Here is a 6,083-nt window from a genome sequence, read left to right as displayed (position 1 = left end):
ACAAGCACCGGTAAGTAAATTTATAGTAATACGCGTTAGGCTCGGATGGTGCGCTAAAGGACACAAGATTTATACTGGTTCGGGCCGAATGTCCCTACGTCAAGTTTGTTGCTGCTCGTGTTATTAGCACCGAAAACGGTTCGTAATAGGGGGTACAAACGATCGAGAGAGGGACTGGTCCCAAGTCTCTGATAGAAGGGTTGAAAGGAGGCTAAGAGCTTGGTAGCAGCTTGACTGTGTGTGTGTCTTATGCTGTTCGGTCCCCAGTCAATCCCTTTGATGGAGGAAGCGCGTCCCCTTTTATAGATGAAGGGGCTAGCTTTACAAGGATGAGGGATTTAGGATGCGTACTCTACCTAGTCTTGTGGCTCGCGTCTACCCGGCCTGGTCCTTCATTCTGATGAGTGCGAAGGAAGATAAGCGCCTACAATACTGTCGATGCCTCTGTAGAATATCAGGTTGGTTACAGAATGCTGCCCTGCGTAGGGTATGGGCTGCAGTACAGTGGTTTGACTTATGAGCCTCCCCAGCCTTGCTCCGCACGCCTTCTGGTTCCTATGAGTCTTCGTCGGAGGGACGCGGGGTCGGGGTCTGGAGTAGCGCCGTGGGCAAGGTCTTCTAACTTGGTGGACCTGAGGGGTCGGGAAGTGGGCACCGCTCCCTTGGGTCCATAGCGTGGTGACAGAATATCCGTCGTTTGTGGAGATATCAAATCCTTTTCTGGAGCATAGCGGTTGTCGTATATCTTCGTCGGGTTCCGTGTCCTAGAGCTAAAGGCGGCGCCTACAACTCTACAGGGCGAGGAGCACGCACCTGTAATACCTTTCGAGCTCTGCGGCGCCCAGAAGGGTCTAAAGCACCTGTCCCGTCGTTCCCTAGCAGTACTTTTCCTACCAGGGCGTAGGGTATGGTCCTTGGAGCCATGGTTGACCCAAACGTCATGTCTTGCCCTGTACCCATCATCATGAGGGAACAGGGAGGAGTTGTCAGGTAAGATGAAACCAGTCTTTAGATATCGAGCAGGGCGAGGCTCGTTCCTGGCCGTCGGGTGAAGCAGAGACCAGTCCTTATCTCTTGGGCAAGACCGAGCCCGCCTCTCTGGGGTCGGGCGAGGCGGAGTCTATCCCTTAGCCCTCGGGCGAGACCAAGCCCGCCCCAAAGGCGTCGGGCGAGGCAGAGTCTATCCCTCAGCCCTCGGGCGAGACCGAGCCCGCCCCAAAGGCGTCGGGCGAGACAGAGACTAGCCCTGAGCCCTCGGGCGAGGCAAAGCTATCTCAAAGGCGTCGGGCGAGGCGGAACCCAACTCCTGTCATTCGAGCAAGGGACGTTACGGCACCCTTATCCGTCCAGAACTTTTTAACGTTCAACGGTTATTGGTTCCACCTTCTGGGGTACCCCGATATTAGGTCCTCGACAGTAGCCCCCGAGCCCCCGGGTGATTTGAGTAGGGTCGCCCGGGGGGTTGTATCGGACCCTTCGCGGATAAGGCTGAAGGACCTAGTTTTTCGTCAACTGGATATTTTTTCGAGGGGGTCGTGGTATCCTATTTGCGGGGATCTCATTCAGGGCTGAACTAACTGGGGCTTGACCGTGGACCGGGATCCCGGTAATACTTGTGCCCTTGATTTCGGATCGTTCGCGGACTCGTCCTCAGTTGGGCCGGCCGCTGAGCTTCTAGGCCCTAGGTGGGCCAAAGAGAAAAAAGTCTTCGTGGCCTACGTTCCCCAGGTGGGTAGAGCGTCTAGATTCGCCTGGGAAAGGCGTACCATCCACCATGATTTTTGGTGGGAGAGGATAGGAACCACGGGCGCGTGTCCCGCGACGTGACGCGGCGGTGCGCGTGGTAGGCCCAGAGATCGAGGTGGACGGTTGCCCTTCTCGCGTCCGTCGCCTCTATAAAACCACGGGGTTCGCCCCCAAGGTTCCGTATTTCACCCCCTTGCCTTTGCGTCTGAGACATCCACCGCCAATCGCCCTAGCCTCCTACGCCCGCACCGCCACCATCGACCGGCTTGCGACCGTGTTGCAGCCGCCGTCAAGCTTGTGCCTTCCTTGTAGCCGCCATCGAGCTCGTGCCCACCTTTCTCCCTAATTGCTTTAATGGAGTTGTGGGGCAGATCTAGCATCACCCCACGGCGTTTGGAGGGCCTCGTACGATGTGGCCTTCTCCGCTCGCTGTCCGCCGTCTAGGAGTGGCTGCTACCTGGTGACGAGGGTGAGCCGGTGCCGTCCGAAGGGTATGTCGTTTCTTTCACCGTCTTCCATAAGCGGGGATTTGTGGTACCCGCGCATAGATTCCTTCGGGGGCTGCTGGATTATTATGAGGTGGAGCTGCAGCATCTAACTCCCAATGGGGTTCAACATATGGTGGTGTTTGTCGCCCTATGCGAGGGTTTCCTAGGGATCGATCCTCATTTTGATCTGTGGCGGTATTTCTTTACCGTTAGTTTGTCGAAGAGGAAGATTGGGGGGAAGGATATGAACGTGCCGATGGGATGTGCCAGCGTTCATCTACGCCATACCCGGTCGAAGGGTTACCCGTTCATACGTCTGGTGACTTCCAACAAGGGATGGCACTCGCAGTGGTTTTACGTCAGGGATGATGTGAGTGCCACCCTACCGAGGTACACCGGGCGCCTTATTGAAGACGCCCCGGAGTCGTGGGCTTGGGGCATCCAGTTCAAAGACAAGAAACACCTTTCCGACCATCTTTCCGCCCTCCAAGCCCTGAAGGATCAGGGCGTAAAGGGGGCGGGGATTATCGGCGCCTACCATGCGAGGAGGGTGGCGCCGCTGATGGCGCACGTGCTTCCCCTGCATCGGAGGATGCCCGGGATGTCGTTGAGGGGACAGTGCTTGTTGACGAGGCACTTCCTTTCTCGAAAGTGGCGCAGCGCATTATGGAGGCGACGGAGCCGATGAAGGATTCCATAGGCGGCGTGCTCAACATTGTGTATCTGGTGCTCGGACATCCCCCAATGCGGCCAGAACCTGGGTTCTTTGAATTCGTAAGCCTTCTTCTCTCGTGCTCTTTCTTTTTCCTGAATCTCCATTTTTTATACTTGCTTTTGCGACGTTGGGACCAGCCGAGGGGGCTAGTCTTCAAAGATAGTCCGGTTCCGCTGCCAAAGGACAAGGCCTTGGCGGCGGTGAATCGACTCGTGGCCGAGCAGGACAAGAAAGCAAGGGAGCAGATGGAGAAGAAGAAACGACTGAAGCAGGAAGGATAGGATCGGGGAGAGGACGTGAGCAGCGATGATGACAACAATGATGATGACGATGATGATGAGGTAGCCGTCGACGTGGATTGTGATGTCCTGGAGGACGAGGACACGCTGACAAGTGCCCACCCGTCCATGCAGGGACCCTTCCCGTTCCACATGGAGGGAAGCGAGTCGGTGAGGTTGGTGGAGGCCGGAGAGTCCACCGCTTCACACGGCGTGCCGGCCGAGGATCGGTGGATGGGGGAAGGTGGGCCTGTTGCCGCCAACCCTGAGGTGATGGTGGAGGGGAGTGGCTCTGGTGCCACGCCCCATGAGATGGTGGAGGGGAGCGGCTCTAGTGCCGCGCCCCATGAAGTAAGGGAGATGAGTCCCCCTGCCATAGAGCAGTGGGCAGGCTCGAAATGGTCCCGCCTAGATGAGTCAGGGCAGGGATCTGGGGATCCACCCCCAAAATGCTCCCACTGACCGAAGGCGTCAGCGTAAGCCACTGGTTCCCCTGTTTTCATCTTTTTTCCCCTTTCTATTTTGATCTAATGGCTTTTACCTTTGTGTAGGTTCTTGCGGACGGGTCACTCCCTGGGGCTGGCACCCAAGAAGAGCCTCGCCATTCAGGTGGGATGGATGGCGCTGCCCGACATCGCCCCTATTTCAGGCAGGAGCGACACCGATGTTGGAGCCATATTGGCCGATCCGACAGCGCCTGTGGTGGCGCCCGCACCCTCGGTGGTTGCTTTGCAGGCGGCATCTTCTGTGGCGGGCATGGTACAGCCGGTCGGGGGTCTGGTATCACCGACAGAGGTGGTGCCTGAGGGTGCAGCGCAGTCCGTGCCGCTGAAGACCCAGGTGGAAGTGGCCGTGACCGTACCAAGCTCGGCGGCCTAGGTCGTGGTGGACGAGGCGGGTCGGATGGAGGCGGACATGGTTGGAGGGTCGTCAGTTGTGGCGGTGGTGCAGCATAGGATCAAGAGGGAGTCACCCCGGCCCCTTTGTCGGGAGGCAGCCGCTCCCCCGTGCGGGGGGGAGCCGCCGCTCCGGTGGATGGCCGCCTAGGATCCGATGTCGGCTCTTTTCTCGCTCGACGATCATGCCGAGAGCATGGAGTGGGAGGGTCTTAACATCGGGATCTTGACCATGCTGGATGCCCTAGACCAGGCCAGAGGAGCCCTACGTGAGATCATTATCCCTACTACCCAGGTATTCGCTTGGTTTTCTTCTTTCTTCGCATGTTTTTGTGTGTACGTATTTCTGATACCGGCCTTCTTCTTCTTTAGATTCTCGTTGCTCGCAGTTGGAATAAATCCAGATTCCTCCGTGAGCAGAAGACAGAGTGGGATCGCCTTTCTGAGGAGGCCCGGCTATGAGCAGATATGGCAGCGCAGCTTGCTGCCGCCCAGGAGCGGGAGGCCGAGACGCGTCAGGACACGGAGGAGATCCATGGGATGTTCATGGACCTATCGGCGAGGGTGAAGCTAGAAGAGGAAGAGGCCACCAAGATTCTAAAGGAGCGGGATGAGCTGCTTGAGAAGGATGTCCAGGCCAGTAAGCGAGCTATCGAGGTCCTAAAGGAGCTGGAGATGGAGCGGGATCTCAGGCGGAAGGCCGAGAGTCGGGCCACGGCCCTTCAGCAGAAGGTGGATGAAGACGTTGAGGTGGTCCGCTCCCTCCGGGCGGATCTTGGTGACGCGGTGAGCAGAAGGTTGAGCACCGAGAACGTCTCTGTCAAGCTGGAAAAGGAACTTGCCCATGTGCGAAGGACCCTTCAGGCTGAGAGCAACGCGCACGATCTTCTGCAAGCTGCGGTCGGGGTGGTCCTTGATGCCCAGAAGGTGGTGGAGCCGGTGGAGACCAGCCCGCTCCCGGCTCGTGCCGCAGGCATCACGGCGCGGGTGGGTCAACTTGAGGAAGATGCCTTTCGTGCTGGGATCACCCAAGCCTTTGCTGTCACCCATTCTCATTATGATCGGGAGATCAATCTGAAGGTGATGACTCAAGGCTTTGTGCCTGTTTATGAAGATCCTAAGCTGGACGAGATGGAGAAGGCGGTGAGACCTCTTGCGCGGGACCTGGCGAATAGATTAAAAGAAGTGGTTCTCCCTTCACGAAAGTAGTTAGTCGAATGAACAAAATTTATATGTAATATGTGAACAAGTGTCAGTACTTTTGAGTCTGGAAGCAATTTCGTGATTTTGCTTCGTAATTTTGTTTTTGTTAGATTTCACCTTCTTCCCTGTAGCCATTTGGTCATTTGGTTTTTTGTGGTTTTACCAATATGTTCCCCTAAATCTTGCTGCTGGTCTTGATGCGAGGAGGGAATCTAATGTAATAATTGTTTCAAAAAAGGAAGGGAGGTAGCCTAGCCATACCTTTACCAGCCCCCGAGTAAGGTCCGACCCCTTGCATTTGCTGGGGTTGGGTGTTACTAGAGACCGGAACATTCAGATGGAATCCCATTCCGTGTTTTTGTGATAGGGTTGGCAAAGTCCTTAGATGGTGTTGTACTATTCCCGCTCTGCCTTCCAACAGAATTCCCCAAATGGGGACTCTATGGGCTCGGCAAGGGGGGGGGCCTTAGAACCTGTGTCCCTATATCGAGCGGCTCGAGCCCCTGGGCCTTGTTAGGGTCTGATAGGGGGCGGCCGTATTTCGCGTGTTACCCCGTCCTCGATTTTCGTAATCGAAGGGGCTGAGTGAACAACACTTGCCTCGGTGACTTGAGTATTGTGCTCAATGAGCTCACTAACGGGTACGTTCATGTGGAATCCATGTCCATCATTTACTGATGGGGTCGGTAGAGCCCTCTGGTGGCATTCCACAACTTCTTAACCCACCTCCCGGTAGATGCCTGAGCTGTTCGATAGG

Source organism: Miscanthus floridulus, chromosome 1 (genome assembly GCF_019320115.1).
Source record: "Miscanthus floridulus cultivar M001 chromosome 1, ASM1932011v1, whole genome shotgun sequence".
NCBI lineage: Eukaryota > Viridiplantae > Streptophyta > Magnoliopsida > Poales > Poaceae > Miscanthus > Miscanthus floridulus.
The sequence above is the reverse complement of the archived record's forward strand: the minus strand, read 5'-3'. Positions refer to the sequence as shown.